The following is a 17,237-nucleotide window of genomic DNA, read 5'->3' as shown; positions in this document are numbered from 1 at the left end:
TCTCATGCACTTTGCACATCTCATCAGTCCAATCTAATCTATCTTGGAACCTAATTGATTTGAGTCTATTGCACATACACATCATCATGTGTATAATTAGACACCATCCACCTTAGGTAATTTTAATAATGTGTAATTAGTAGGTGATTAGTGTGGGATTAGCATCATTGCCATGGAGAGCTTGGGTCTCCCAAAATCTCAACATCACCCTTTCCATTTGACCTTGGGGGTCATATGATTCATGTATGGGTCTTATGCTACATCGGCATTCCGCCATAGATGTGACTTTTGGCTTTTGTACATAGCCACTTGTATATGTTTTTTCTTTGGGCACGACCACCCTTTGATTTCGAGGACGAAATCATTATAGGAGGGGATGGTTTTTAATGAAGAAACACCTTTAGTTTAGGTCTAGGACCTTGGTCATGGGCTCAAGTATGAAAGGGGGCTCATGGACTATCATTGTATCTTTTTGAACCTTTTTGACCTTTTGACATCTACATGTACTCTTGGCTCCTTTCTTGGAGATGGCCACTCATGGTCTAGGGCTCATGGCAAGCTTGATAGTCATCCTCATGGTGAGAGGTTAAATCACTTAGGCATTATGTGTGATTCTTGCTAATTGCATGCTAATCCACATGATGATTTATTCCTAGTTTGAGCTTTATGATCACTCCATTTCATTATTAATGGCAAAACTAGGAGTCAACTTAAGCTCCAAAGGATCGAGTTCTTCCCAGAGAATCTTACATTCTTCAAGGCTATGGTCTAACAAAGAGCAAGAGACCTCAATAATATGTTATGTAGGCCACCACCAATGCAATGTTTTTGAAGCAAATGCTCATATCATATTGCAAAGTTCCCTCACAAAGACCCTGAACAAAATCCCCCAAGTGCTCCTAGCACTCTGAACCCTGTTCCTAATCCTAACATAAATCCTTATGGGGCACATGCTATAAGTGCAGATTTGACCATGCCTACAAGGATTGACCCTGAACAAAATCCCCCAAGTGCTCCTAGCACTCTGAACCCTGTTCCTAATCCTAACATAAATCCTTATGGGGCACATGCTATAAGTGCAGATTTGACCATGCCTACAAGGATTGTCCCAACAAAGTGACAACTTCCCCCATGGCAAAAGAATTTTCCTCCACTTTGACAAGCCTTAACCTACTAAGGCTCACATACAAGGAGAAATCATTCACATAGTCCCCCTTAATACGATCAGAACTCTCCAAGCCAAGATGAGGGTGACAGCCAAAGGAACTTCCAAGACTTCCGCATAAACAAAAAGCCCGAGCTTTGACTTTGAAGCAAGTAGCTAAAGAGCCAAAGGTGTAGACCCAAAAAGCTATAGTAGCCCCTAAAAGGGCTAATTAACCAAACCAAATGTCTGGAAGAAGAAGGCCCCAAAACTCACCCCAAAGAGCACACATAAACGTAATGCACGATCAGTTGTCAAGGGCAATGATGTTGTGATCATCGAAAGTGGTTCGGATAAGAACTCTGAAGCTACCTCACTTGTGGAGAAATCCAATGATGTCTCTCTCTTCCTAAAGAGAAGAGACCCATAGACTATAAAAACCTTCCAAAGAAACTTAAGGAGTACCCAAGCCCCATGTTAGAGACAGAGAGAAAGAAATAAGCCTAAGAAGGGCTTGTGAGAGCAGCTTATGAAGAAACTCAAGGATTACCCCAACCCCATGTTGGAGAAAGAGAGAATGAAATAATCCCAAGAAGAGCTTGTGAGAAAGGTACAAGCTAAACTAGAGCCAATTTTAGAGCAAGTGGTCACCTACAAACCATTAACCATGCTTGAGCGCGATGTATCCTAGACCCCATCCTAAAGCCAATTATAGAACTGATGAGGGATCCTCAAATTTTTCCCAACACCTCAAACAGACCCCTATCCATTCTGAAGAGGCCACAAATAGAACCAATTCTAAATCCTCTCCCTCTGGAACCAATCTAACCAAGTCCCACATTGCTAGATGTACTGAGGCAGGACTTAGTGGGAGGTGAAAGTTGGCCTTCCATAGGTCATCATAGCTAACGCAACATCTTTTTTGAGGTGATTAACAATGACCACTTTATCTCGTCCCCTTCAAAGGCACTGCCTCCTAAGGAAGGATCAATACACATACCTCTTACCACCTCAGAGAGTGAGTATGAGCCCAGTGGGTGTAAGTATCACTCGCGAGACTTAGCAGGCCTCATAGCCTTCTTGTCCTTGGAGGTCCGAGTTCCAACAAGTTCTCTTTTACAAGGAAGTGCTCAACTTTGGAGACACTTATCAGACTAGATAAATGTGAATTTAAGTGCCCACACAACTGAACTGAGTCGGAGCAGGAAAAAAGATGAACCATGTCCCATTGAGCACCCTCCCTCCATAGCTAAAACTAAAGGACAACCCAAAGTACCCACGAACAATTTGGGACATTATTTTGAAAGTAATAAAATGAACGAGTGTTACCTATCATATGTGCAAGGGACTCACGCTCTCCGCCATCTTGGATGGTGGTGTTGGTGTTAGCATAATCACCAAGGATTTCTAGGCATCCTGGGGTAGCCCATGCCACTTATAGGCATAACCGTGGTAGTGAAGCTTACCAATGGAAACATAGCCAAGCCCGTAGACATCCTACAAGTGGAAAACTCAAGGCCTTAGGACATAGTTTCCACCACACATTTGTGGTTATGGATTTTCAAAGAAGAGGGTCGTACACAATGATCCTCAAAAGGCCTTACATGAGACAAGAAAGGCTTGTTCATGATTAGGAAACCAATCACATCTATATACACAATAAACCTAAAAACATGGAGGATTCATCCCATGGGTCAAGACATTCTCTCCAATGAAGGACACAACTATCCGAACTTCTTCAATCAACATCTATAAATGTTGTAACAACAAGTTGTTGGGGATAGTGAAGATGAGAATGAATATTATGAACCTCTCCCAGATATCCTGACAACTCTGAGGATTAGGTCCATGTCTTGGCAACCACCATGGACACTTGGAACAAGGTTTGCAACATGACTGGATGGTACAAAAAGCACCTCCATGTTCATGCTTAGTGTGTAACATCCCTCTTTGGAGCTAATAGAAATTTCAAGCGTGGAGTAGCTAGTGATTCATCTAGAAAGGACTCTTCCACAGAAGGACCAATTTTATGTTACCCACAGTCACCCAACCACCTAACACATATCTCCTCCCCATGGAGACAGATGTTCACTGGATTTGCTATCTGGAGGCTGTGGATTCACATGAAACTACACCTAACAGTGGGAAACTGACTTAAACAATGTCACTATTCAGACCAAGACAGTGATCTATAAAAGTGATGACATGAGCTCCAATTAAGCCAAGCTCTACCAAGCTACTAGATGCAAGCTCAATAAGGTTAAGGCTAAGACAAAGAAGGATGCAAAACTCAAAGAGCTCTCTAAGCCTCAAGAGGAAGATCTGAGGTAAGTGCCTAAGTACTTCAAGTCCTACAACATTGGGGATAGAGTGATACATGGTGAGAAGTCTCAAAGGATCCTAGGTGAAGAGCCTCATGCCTCATATGGCGATCCTGCCACCAAGGTCAAGGAAATAAACCTTGCGAGCCCAAGTGAAGGACCTAAGATAATATTCATTGCCAAGGACCTCACCCCTGAGCAAGATTTCCTTGTTTCTCAAGGAATTTCAGAAGGTGTTCACCTAGAAATACACTAACATGAAGGGCATTCCTCTAGAATTGATGTAACATGCCCCTTTTCGATAATAATATATGCCCATGAATTTATACTCTTTGTGGTATAAAAAATCAACAATTTTAATAAACGAGGTGTATCCACTTAGAATCTTAGAATTATGGGTCCAAATTCAGAATCTGCATCATGTGATTTTATCCTAATATAGGATTTTACAGCATCCAAAACGGACACCGGATCAAGCCTATACGTAAATTTTTATAGTTATTTTCAAGTAAAATACGATAAACTTAAACCTTAATAAATGCACGAATGGGTGTCCGATTGACACACGGTCTACACCCCTACGACCAGGGAGACACCCCAGACATTTTCGCTAGAAAAAAAAATTCACACTATTAGGTGCTCTGGCATGCATATCAAGACTGGTGCCCCAAATTAGGCATCCCGCCCCAAAAAGATATCGTACACAAACTCAGGTGCCCGTACAACCCCCGCACAAGGACCAAAGGCCGACTGCCCTAGTGTACCCAACAGTCCTCTGCACCCCTCTTCCAGCAAGCCATTTTTGCCCATCTCCAAGTAAGCCCTCTACAGAATATTTTTTGCCTCCTCTCACCCTTGAGAGTAGAGTTTCCTTAGCTTCTCTCCCCCCGTGTGAATAGACTTAAGGGAGGACTCCCCCTTCTCTCCCTCTAGGTGTAGCCTTCTCCACCTTCTCCCTCTCCAAATCTAGTTTAAGGACACTTCCACCCCCCATTAGCAACTTTTAGGCTCTTAGAGGTGGTTCACACCTAGGAGTTTTTTGCTCATAACTTGAGCAAACGAGCTCCAATTTGTGATCCGACTAAATCGTTGGATTTGTGGCCTCATGGACTACAAGAAGGTGGGCAGAATGAATCCTTCAAGGAAGCGCCAAAATATCACCTCGAGAGACATGCACGAATCTAGAGAGTTGCTCCAGATGCCACCCCATCTCTCCCCTTGGGAGCCCCACAAGGAATTAATGGCCAAGTTAGATTAGTCATCATTTAAAAAGAGATTTTTGATTAATCTTTAATGTTAACTTTAAGAAATTAAGAAAGAAGATGCCACTTTTCTTTATACCAAAATTTTTGTGAAATCGTTGTTTTCTCAAGAAACGTGATGATATCTATCATATTCTGTAGTTTAGTTTATAAATTGTTATCTTGATTGAGTTAAGAAATACAGGTACATCTTCTCTCCGCCTCGATGCTAACCCCGTTTACGTGCTTGTGTAGTCAGGCGATGGCGTAGCGAGGCCCGGAGTCAACCCAAGGTATCCCTCATACCATTGGGAGAATGAGATTTCGCCAATGGAGGTGAATATTATGATGATGCCTAGTTCACGGGCCCAGGCTAGTGTGGTGAATAAGCCCTTCCTAGTACGTAGACATCCTTCTAAGGGGCGGGAGGATCAAGAGATGGCGCTTGAGAGAGCCACAGGCTGACTTGAGTCCTCGCCAGCTGCTGCTGCCGACGATGAGGTGTATGGTCCCATAGGGATTGCCCAATCTATAGAGGCTGGAAGGCCGAATTCTAGATCATCGACATAATAAAGTAAAGAGCCTGGATTTGACTATGAATAATTTTGAACATTGTATCTATTTATTTTTTTTGAAATCCTTTGTTTGTAAGCATTGTGTATCATTGATAAAGACTGTTCAAATGAACCGTGTGTAAGGCCTTTAATTAAGGAACTTGTTTATTTATGTCAAATAGTGTGGTAGGATTAATTAGAAAACAAATTGACGCGTGAGTTGGATGGAAAGAGGGAGGATGGAATGCCCTGGCCCCTAACGGTAACATCCTATGGATGGGTGGACTTGATTAGTCGGGGAACTTTCCAATGAATTAAATAAAGCTCTACCTTAGATAAATAAATCCCTGGACAACCCTACTCTAGAAGACTAGGTAAGTGACTATGCCTTGCATAGATGAGGAAAAAAAACATTATTTCTAGAAGTCAAGAGTAGAAGTTGCCCGAGTTAAGGTCAATCACTCTATGAGTGGCTTCATTTTAGAAATCCCTTACAAAGACCACGCTCCCCCTGCGGGATAGAACTAGGTCTTACCTACTAATCGTATCCTTGCATCTTACATGGTCAAGGTGTTGACAAGTAGGAAATTAGCCCAAGTTAGACTTAGTAGACTATCTTAAAGGTTTCTCCTATTTAGGAAGGGGGGGGGGGACCTTACAATTGATAAAACACACCATCCCTCTACATGAAGCACGAAACCATCCAAATAGAGTGCCTACCAACAAGAATCCTAAGTATGGTCAAATGGTCAAAGAACAAGCTCTCATTGACGTGGGATTTGTATATACGAGATCAAGCACACCAAGTGGGTTTCATCGATAGTGATCATTCTTAAAAAGAATGGAAAGATTAGAGTGCGCGTTAGCCTTAAAAAGGTTAATGCCACCATAGTTCACGATCACTACCTCTTGCCCTACACAAACCATATACTAGAGAGAGTCACTGAAGTAGAAGCTTATAGCTTCTTGGATGGATTCTCTAGCTATAACCAAGTGTTGATTGACCCAGACCACCATTACAAGATAGCATTTACTAAGGAATGGGGAACCTATGCATATCGCATCATGCCATTTAGCCTGACCAATGCCCCCACCACCTTCTAATGCTTGATGTGTCTAGCCTTCAAATATATCCTTTAAAAGATCCTGGAGATATGTATTAATAACCTATGCATGCAATCAAAGTGAAACTCTAAGGGGAAGGAGAATCTTGCTCATCTTTGGTTAGTCTTTGAAAGGTGTAAATTCTAATCTCATTAAACCCACTCGTATTTAAATTTTAGATTAAACATGGTGTCATTCTTGGGCACATTATCTCAAAGAATGGATGACAACAAGATTTATGTGATCTTAGAGTTGCCAGCACCTGCCAACTACAAAGGGGTACAAAGATTCATGGGGCACATAGGGTATTACAGAAAATTTATCTTCTTATATGCCATATATACCAAACCTTTGTATAAGCTAGTAATTGCCTTTGAATAGATAAATGAATGCCAATGGGCATATGATAAACTGAAGATTTATCTTCCTATATGGCATATGATAAACTGAAGATTTATCTTCCTATATGCCATATATACCAGACCTTTCTGTAAGATCCTAAGTGTCTTCGAATGGACATACGGATGCCAATTGGCGTATAATAAATTGAAGAATTCATTGATAAGTGCACCCATCGTAAGATCCCCCAATCGGAATCTAATCTTCAATGTGCATAAAGATGCTTTAGCCTTTGCTATTGGATGTGTCATAGCACAGCCGAGGGAGCACAACATGGATAATCTTTTCTAGTCATCAACCTAATGACACTAAGTGAAACTACACCACCACTGAATGAGAGGGGTCAGCCATGGTATATGCCATGAAAAAGTACAGGAATTACCTGCTATGGCTACAAAATTTGTGTTCTTTTTCATCATCAAGAATTGGTGAATTTGGTGAACACGCATTGCACCACAGGGTGTATCACCAAATGTTTGCTTATTTTTTAGAGTTTGATTTCACCATCATAATGAAAAATGGGTCTGTGCATGTCTATGTTGGACACCTTTCCATAATTCCAAATGGAGAACCCCTCCTAGGGATGAAAGATGATCTTCTCAACGCTGCATTGTTCCACATTAGACCGCATACTAGAATGGAGTGGCTAATGGATTTCCCATTGACCACCCCATCAAAAAGGATAAAGCCAGATGCCTCATCAGGACGGTAGCCTCCTATCAATTGATAATGAGAATGCTTTACAACAAGGGTCAAGATGGCATCATGAAGAAGTGAATCCATGAAGATGATTTTGTCACCATTCTTGAACAAGCCCATTTAGGCATATGTGGAGGACATGATTGCCCACAAGGTTCTCCAAGTCGGACTTTGGTGGCCTACACTCTTTGGAGATGCAACTGAGTTTGTCAAGTGCTATGATGAACGCCAAAGGTTCACCAGTCCATGTGAGAAGGACCAAATGCCCCTCACCCCAGTAGTTTCGGAACAACCCTTTAAAAAATGGGGTTTAAATTTTGTTGGTCCCATTAGTCTGGCTGCTAAGGGAACCCATATGCATTTTATCATCGTTATCATAGACTATTTCACAAAATGGATTGAGGTAAAAGCAATGCAAAAAAATGACGCAAGATTTTTTTGTAAGAGCTACTGCCAAGTTCCTCTATGAGAATGTGGCTACCCTGTTTTGCCCACCAATAGAAATAGTGAGCGATCGTGGTACACATTTTATCAATGAAGTGGTGGAGTCCTTGCTCAAGGAATGATGCAAGAGCTACTGCCAAGTTCCTCTATGAGAATGTGGTTACCCTTTTTTGGTTGCCCCCACTAATAGAAATAGTGAGCGATTGTGGTACACATTTTATGAATGAAGTGGTGGAGTTCTTACTCAAGAAATTCCTTGTGGTCCATATAAAGTTGACACTGTATGACCCACAAACAAATGGCTAGGCCGAAAGCACAAATAAGACTTTTTGCACTATTCTCACCAAGATGGTAGAAGCATTAAGGATATTACGCGACATAGAAGGTGGTACATTTTTCCAGCTCACATTCGAGCTTGATGTAGTCATGCCAATGGAACACTTTGGTTCCAAGCCATCAAATTACAGCCAGACATAATCTTAGGGGAAACCCTCTCATGGGAGAGATTTTGCTTAAGTGCTATCTTCAATGACTTAGTGTTTGGCTGAAAAGGTAGCTCTGGATTGCATTGAGGGTGGGTGTTAAAAAATCATTTTTGCCATGCGTGTTATCACTACAAGTTATGGATGTGCTCTATTTTGAAAGGCGCTCCCCTATATGAGTAGTCATTATGGTAGTGAGTACATTTTTCCAGCTCGCATTCGAGCTTTATGTAGTCATGCCAATGGAACGTTTTGGTTCCAAGCCATCAAATTGCAGCCAGACATAATCTTAGGGGAAACCCTCTCATGGGAGAGATTTTGCTTAAGTGCTATCTTCAATGACTTAGTGTTTGGCTGAAAAGGTAGTTCACCCATGGGTGGACTACATTGAGGGTGGGTGTTAAAAAATCATTTTTGCCATGCGTGTTATCACTACAAGTTATAAGTGTGCTCTATTTTGAAAGGCTCCCCTATATGAGTAGTCATTATGGTAGTGAGTACCTGGGTGGTGTTAGAAAAGCATTTTCTCAATACTTCACCCTCTTGTTATCACTATGATTGATGTGATCTATTTTGTAAGGATTCCCTATAGACATTCCCCTATAGTGTGAGACCCTCGCCCCCTCAGTGATGCCCCTCCAAGGGCGCTAGCGACAAAAAGCAGCGTTAGCCTCTCGCGCAGGGCAGGGATCCACACTCGGGGCCTCGCCCACGGATGTCCAAGAAAGAGACTAGCCCAACGGTTCCTCCGAAACCGAAACCGAAAAAACTCCCCTCGACTGGAAGGCACGGGCATTTCCACCAAGAAAATCATCTAACAGGATAATTGATCTAGCAAGTCAAAGTCTTAGCTAACCAAACTGATCCGATTGAACCCAAAAGTCACATGGTCAGATCAAGGAAGAGACTTGCACTTGGTCCATAGAATCACTGCTTTTTTTCCCCTTTAGCGAGGCATAGCTGCTGTTTCCCTCCCACAGAACAAGGGTCTTCCTAGGACTTAATCGTCGTAACTTAATCGTAACTATTTGTATCGCAGGAATCCCCCGATCTAGCCTAGGCCCATGGGTCAGCCAACCGCCTAGTCAATCGCCCAACCACTGTATTGGTGGGATTCCTTTATAAAAATTTGGTTGTGTTTTGCCCGGGTACCAAGAAAAAGAGTTGCCAAGCCCCCTAGCCGGCACTTCAAGCAAAATTCAAGGTAGTCATGCCACTTACACACCTAATATGAAATTACCATTTTAACAGATTCGGCTATCTTTAAAACAATCTTTCAATGAAATTACTATTTTAACAGATTCGGCTACCATTTTAATAGATTCGGCTATCTTTAAAACAATCTTTCAATGAAATCATAGTATTACTGATCATAATCCTCCAAAATATTGAGTCCATTGTTTTACAAAAAAATATATCATCTGGACTCTCCGTTGAAGACCAGCTGGACAACCAACGAGATCCAATATCAAAATTTAGTTCACAAACGTAATTCCCTTCAGTTCATCCGCATCTTCCTCAACATACGCATGGGTGTCCTAGCAATCGCGAGCCCGTGCATCACCTGGTCCGAACCCTCTAGGATCCTACTTAGGTGTCCTCTCGATGTCCTAGCACTTCACTCAGGGACCGCTTCGTCAGTCCTCGCCCATCATACCGAAAGTGCACCATTTTAACCATACAGAGGCTAGTCAAGACCTCGGCAGGCTTTGCCAGCGACATCCCTCAACTCCCCGTTGCACAACGAGTCTCTCCTTAGTTAATCACAAACCAAATGCTTACTCCAGCATTCTGGCATAAAACAATCCTTTTAAAAAACAGAGGTTCTATGCAAGTAGTATTCCCGGTTTAAGTTTGATTCCACAAAACCCTTTTCCCATAATCCAGATTTTCTTAATGAGAATCATTAATCTCTCATCAAGGTAATTTACCCATCATTTGACTGAACTTCCAACTTGATTCTTGGTGATTTCAGTTAAAGGAAAACTACGCTAATTCAGCGGTAGTCTATTCTTTATGTCAAGATTTGGAATTGGTCACGAGGTTTTTTCTTGATTCAAATTTGAGAGATGGGCAAGTAATTTACTAACCGCCATTCTCACAATCGTGGTCTAACCAAAATTATTCGGCTTACTTCTAACTTTGATTCCTAAGGAATTTCTTCAGATAAAAATCTACTGAACTTCTAACCGTAAGGAAAATTCTAACTTTATGAATTTCATTCCTTCCTAACCACAATAGAATTAAGAAATAGTTCTATACGAGAATATCGGGTTTTAATAAAAATACTCTTCTTTCACTAATCCAATTTTTGGTATATATCAATTTGGTGATTTATCTACGTAAAAATATCTAAGAATATTCTTTCCACCACCAATTTAATTATGAACATTAATATACCCTAATTTTCTAGGTGAAAATATGGTGAAAATTCCTCTTTTATTATCAAAACTAATTTAAATCTTTTTCTACTTAAAATACCATGAAAATTCCTCTTTTTAATTAAATACAAACATCCATTTTTTTAATATGCCAAAAATCCTCTTTTTGTATTTAACTGATTGAATTTTGAATGTCATGAGAATTCTTCTTTTATCATTTAAAAATTCTTATGCATAAAATAAATTTATCAAAATTTTCTCTTTTTAAATTAAATTTTAAAATCCATTATTTTAAATATGCCAAAAATTCCCCTTTTTGCATTTAAATGATTGAATTCTGAATGTCATGGGAATTCCTCTTTTATCATTTAAAAATTCATATGCATAAAATAAATTTATCATATATTTCTCTTTTTTCTTAATTAAATAATTATGCATAAATACAAAAACTATTATTTCATGAATATGGTCAAACTCATTCTTTTTACTTAAAATTTCTAAACCTACAATATGGTAGGAGTTCCTCTTTTAGTATTATGCATAAAAATAAGATATGTATTTTTTTTAAAAAAAATTACCATAGCTTCGCTCTACTATTACTAATAATTTCTAAATTTCTTAAAAGAATAAAAGCTTGTAATGAAAATATGATAAAAGTTATACTTTTAAGATTAAATTTAAATTTTGAATTTAAATCATAATTTTAACCATAATTATAAACATAATTATGATTATCCCTCTAGATTAAGCTAATTTCAACATTCCTCTTTTTCCAATTTGTTAGGATAATTCACTTCTCATTTAGAATGAGTTAAAGTAGTTCTTTTAACTACTCATAAACAATCTAAAAGAAATAACCATTATTTTAATAGCACAAAATCATGAAAATATCATTTTCTTAATCTCTAGCTCATCAAGCCTAGAGTTTAGTTTTGAAATAAGATTATCTTTGAGAAACATTCTTTTGTTAAAGAATTAGCCATAGAGATGACTATTCTTTTTGAGAGAGAGATTTAATTAAAGAAAGCATTACAAATAAGCATAAAGATTAACTTTCTCTTAATTAAACATTAAGACTCTTAGGGAGAGCTTGATTTGAATTAAAACAATCATTTAGAAAGATTCTCAAGCTTGAGAGGGGTTGAGAAGAAGAAGTCATTTGAGGAAATTGAAAAAAAAACCATAAATTCCATCTTACCTCTAAGATTGGCTTGATTCTTTCTTCAAGTAGTGAAGCCCCCAACCAATCAATTGGTTAGCAAGAGGAGAAGAGAGACTCCAAGAGTTGTTGAAGAGAGAGAGAAGCTCCAAGCTCCCCAAAAGTAGAGGAAAATTAAGGGATAACAGAAAATATGATTATTTGAATGTAATACTGACATGGTATAGCTCAAAGATGAGAATATAAAGGAATGAGGGTCTATTTATAGGTGAGGGAGGCCACTAACCAAGTCCATCTGGGTTTTAGAATTTTCCAGCTTCAGTTTGACTCAATTTGGATAAGATTTGGACCAATTTGGCTCCCTTTTTGATCCAGTTTGGTCCTAGAGAGAGGAGAGAGAAAAATATCCCATTTTTTAGATTAAAAAACTCAAGTAATCATAATAAAAAAGGCACCTCCTTGAGGTGGCATTCTCTCCTTACTGAGGTGTCAAAAATGTATCATTTCTTCTAAATATCTCATGTTTTTACTAATATCTCATAATTTTTACTAATATCTCATAATTTTTAACTAATAAACCTTGTACTCAGTCAACTCTTCATCTTATGTGAGCATTTACTCATTTTTGGGTATTTTCTTTTATTCTTTGGATTTATCTCACCCCAACACTTGGATTAATCCTATTGGCCCATAAGAACCTTAATTGGACCATAATCCAAAAATTTCTCAAAATGTAGACCCTTAGGCTAAGGTCCCTTATACCATTTTATATTGATTCCTAATGCACATTGGAGAATTTATTTTGAACTTTTGTTTCAAGGAAATATATTTTAGATATTAGGAGAATTTTTATATCCAAAAATATCTCAATATTGAATTATCTCTCTCTAGAATTTTTCTTCTCTCTAGATAAAAACAAGGAAAAATAATATTTTCTTGCATTCTTAAATAGGAAATGATTACAAGGGATTGAGGTAAAAGCTTATTCATTATTCAGGCTGAGGAAGAATCTTACATCCTCTCCCACTTGAAAAACGCCAGATGTCCTCATCTCGCAAAGTGGGGGTAATCTTTTACCAACTCTTCTTTCTCCCAGGTGGCGTCTTCTAGAGGGAAGAACTTCCACGACTAAAAACTCTCTAAGGAATCTACTCCTGAGAGAATCTTCTCCCGCGAACGTCAAGGATTTCTTCAGGTTGGAGTACCATCTGACCTTGAGTCGGAGAAATCAATTGTTCATCTCATCAAGCACGTTACTCGGGCTGGGTACATATTTCTTAAGCAAACTGACATGGAATACATCATGTACCTTGAGATGGGGAAGCAGAAGAAGTTTATAAGCTAAATCACCTACTTTCTTTATAACAGCATACGGTCCACAGTATCTGGGAGAGAGCTTCTTATACTTCCCTAAAGAGATAAGGAACTTCTTTTAAACCTGGATGTCCATCTATCAAGTTATCATGGGCTTCTCTCAGAATCCTTCCCTTTATTCCCTCATCATTTGGGAATGCATAGCCAATTATTATAATACATGCATCCAATTTGTCCCCAAGAACTCGACTCATTTCCTAAGGAGTCTTGCTTTCCTACATCAGAAGGGTAGCAATAGGGGCAAAGAATTTATCCTGCATGATTTTCTCCCTTGCTTCACTGATCAATGGATTTGACACCAATGTAATTGTCCTTGCTTCACTGATCAATGGATTTGACACTAATGTAATTGCAAGCAAGCAAGGAGGCTTTTCTGAGCGCAGTTGCTACCACATTTTCTTTCCCTGGCTGATATTTGATTTCAAAATTGAATTCTTGCAGGGTCTACATCCATCTCCTTTGACGCATGTTGAGATCCCTGTGGGTGAAGATCCACTTCAAACTTTGATGATCTGTCATCAAGGTGAACCTCTGTCCCAAAAGATAATGTCTCCACAACTTCAGAGCATAAACTACTGAGAGTAACTCCAAGTCATGGATAGCATAATTTCTCTCATGTGTTTTGAGCTTTCTAGATTCATAGGCCACTGCATGACCTTCCTTCATAAGAGCATCGCCTAAGGCAAAACCACTGGCATCAGTAACTACCTCAAAAGTTTTGGTAAAATCTGGCAATTTAAGGACAGGGTTGGTTACTAAGGCCGTCTTTAGCTTATCAAAAGCACTCCGACACATAGCAATCCACTGAAATAGGGTACTCTTCTTGAGAAGGTTAGTTAAAGGGGATGCTATTTGAGCATACCTGGGTATAAAGATTCTATACCATCCGGTTAATCCTAGGAATCCTCTCACTTCTTTTACCGTATAATGCCCATAGCGAGTATTGAATGCTGTCTTCGGGATGTCTTGTCCCTTGATTTTGATCTGGTAGTACCTGAATTTGAGATCTATCTTTGTGAACATTTGGGTTCCACTTAACCGATCCTTGGGATAGGATACTTATTTTTAATTATTAATTGATTCAATCCTCTGTAGGCACTACAGAATCTTAACGTTCCATCTTTCTTCTTCTGAAAGAGAACGGGCGCACCCCACGGTGAAACACTGGGTCTAACGAATCCCTGCTCTAATTAATTGTCTTAACTGCTCTTTAAGTTCTATGGCTTCAGGGACTGGCATTTTGTATGTACGTTGGGCTACTCGTCGTTGCTGAGCTCCGGGGTTAACTCGATCTCATGATCTACTTCGCGAGTCGGAGGCATCTCAATCAGCTCTTGTGGAAACACATCTGCATACTCACTTAACCACTCTGGTTCTTTAGCCTTGCATTTTATGTCTACCGGACTCATCTTAACGACATAAACAGCTTGCCTCTTTCTGAGCCCCTTTAACAATTTAGAAGCCTTGACTAATTACAGCACTGGGGATCCGAAAATTCCAGTTCCTTGAACTTTATTCCCGTAGGTCAAGGAAAGAGATGGTTCCATTGTGACAATGAATATCAGCCTGATTCTTATGGAGCCAATCCATTCCAAGGATTCCATCATAGATTCCCAAGGGTAGGACTCTAAACTGGCAATCTCTTATGTTCCCATCTAGAATAGGGTCTGTCTCAAGGTGTGTGAAAGGAATCTTTCCACTGTGGCCAATTCCACTTGCATAGGTTTCCCTGATTTTTTATTTAGGACTAATTTTCGCAGACATCTTGGGGAAATAAAAGAATAAGTACTGCCTCAATCAATCAAAAGCTTGAATTACTTACCCTGGTACTCTGCTCGAGTCTAGAGGACTGAAAATTGATGATTCTGTCCCTGATGCCCAATTGCGGCATAAATCTGCCCTTTTTCTTCCTCCACTACCTCAGCTATAGTGATGGCTCTAGTTGCTGCAGTCTAAGGTGGAACTCTCTCTCTTTGGTTTCCCCAATTCTAGGAGGGAGTTCGAAGACTACTTTGCATGGAGGCTGCAGGGGCTGAGGTGGCACTCTTCTGGGGTTGCCTTGATTTTGGCGCATGGGGGACTCTGATTGGACTAATACGAAGGAGTCTGTCTCTGAACTCTAGGACCTTGGCTTCCTTGGGCCCACAGAAGGAGATGGGTAATCCTTGAGCTGGTGCCCAATCCCCTGACATCCGAAACAACTGTTCTCACTTCGAAGCTCTTCCCTCTGCATTCGAAAGAGCCGGAGTTCCTAAGAAAGAGCTTCAAAGAAAAGGTCTTCCTTCATTCATAAAACTTCCTGTCTCCAGATTCTGATTGGGACCTTGGTCTCTTTGGAGGCGGAAGGTTAGAAGAACTTCCCGGTGTTTGGAATCTCTTGAAGGATGAGGGAGCTGGCTTTGGCGGGACTTTAACGATAAAGGCTTTGGCAAAGTCCTTCGCCATCCTTATAGCTTGAGCCATGGAAACTGGTTTGGCATTCTTTTACCAGGGTGTCCAAAGGTTCGTTCATTCCCCGAATGAAACTGGCCCCATGAGTTGCTCTTCGTCTAGTGGTGGTGAGTACTTGAGGAGAAGAGTAATATCTCATAATGTTTAACTAATAAACCTTGTACTCAGTCAACTCTTCATCTTATGTGAGCATTTACTCATTTTTGGGTATTTTCTTTTATTCTTTGGATTTATCTCACCCCAACACTTGGATTAATCCTATTGGCCCATAGGAATCTTAATTGGACCATAATCCAAAAAAATTTGAAAATGTAGACCGTTAGGCTAAGGTCCCTTATACCATTTTTAATTGATTCCTAATGCACATTGGAGAATTTATTTTGATCTTCTATTTCAAGAAAATATATTTTAGATATTAGGAGAATTTTTATATCCAAAAATATCTCAATATTGAATTACCTCTCTCTAGAGTTTTTCTTCTCTCTAGGTAAAAACAAGGAAAGACAATATTTTCTTGCATTCTAAAATAGGGAATGATTATAGGGGATTGAGTAAAAGCTTATTCATTATTCAGGCTACTGAGGAGGAATCTTACATATAGACACTTGACAGTTTTGAGTTTAGACACTGGATAGTGGCCAAATGTGGCTAGATGGTTAGGAGAGTTATGTAGATTTGGCACATTGTAGCTAGTATAATGAGCACCCAAGCACAAGGTGATTTCTAGTTTAAACACTAGGATGTGGCCAAATATGACTAGATGGTTAGGAGACAACTTATGTAGACTTGGCACTCTACCAAGTAGGATGCATGCTTATGTAAGGTATGTGACCGCATTTGTGAGCATTGGGATAGCGAGCCCATGACACATTGTTTGCGGATTATGGGGCTCGTTTGAGGGTCCATACAATCTTAAATAGTCGTGGTATCTATCATGAGTCTCTATGGTACTTTGTTGTCATCTAATATAGTCCCAATTAGATGATATTATGGTCAGTTGATCATTTCAGACCGACCAAGTCATGGGTTGGTCGACATGGTCGACCTATGTTTATGCCAACCCTTGGCTCTATATATAAACTCGTTTGATAGAGCCTTTGTTTATTATACTCAAGCGCTCTTATACGTAAGACATCCTCCATGCAAAATCTATCTAGATCGCCATCAAAAATCCTTACTTGGAGAATATAGAAAGACAGATAACCATTACTTTGTAATCAAAGGTTATAAGTAATATAGTTTACTCTCAACTTCTTTCTGTAATTCATCGCTTTGATGATTTAGTTTTTGTATTTTATTACAATAAAGACACCAAGGATAATGTTCTTTAATTAATAATGCCAGTAAAAGACTTTTCAAAGATATGCCACTACGCCAAAGAAATGTATTCAATAATATTGTGTGTGTGTGTGTGTGTGTGTGTGTGTGTGTGTGTGTGTGTGAGAGAGAGAGAGAGAGAGAGAGAGAAGGATGTCTACAGAAGG

Source organism: Cibotium barometz, chromosome 2 (genome assembly GCF_041138505.1).
Source record: "Cibotium barometz isolate CiBa-2024 chromosome 2, ASM4113850v1, whole genome shotgun sequence".
NCBI classification, from domain to species: domain Eukaryota; kingdom Viridiplantae; phylum Streptophyta; class Polypodiopsida; order Cyatheales; family Cibotiaceae; genus Cibotium; species Cibotium barometz.
The sequence above is the reverse complement of the archived record's forward strand: the minus strand, read 5'-3'. Positions refer to the sequence as shown.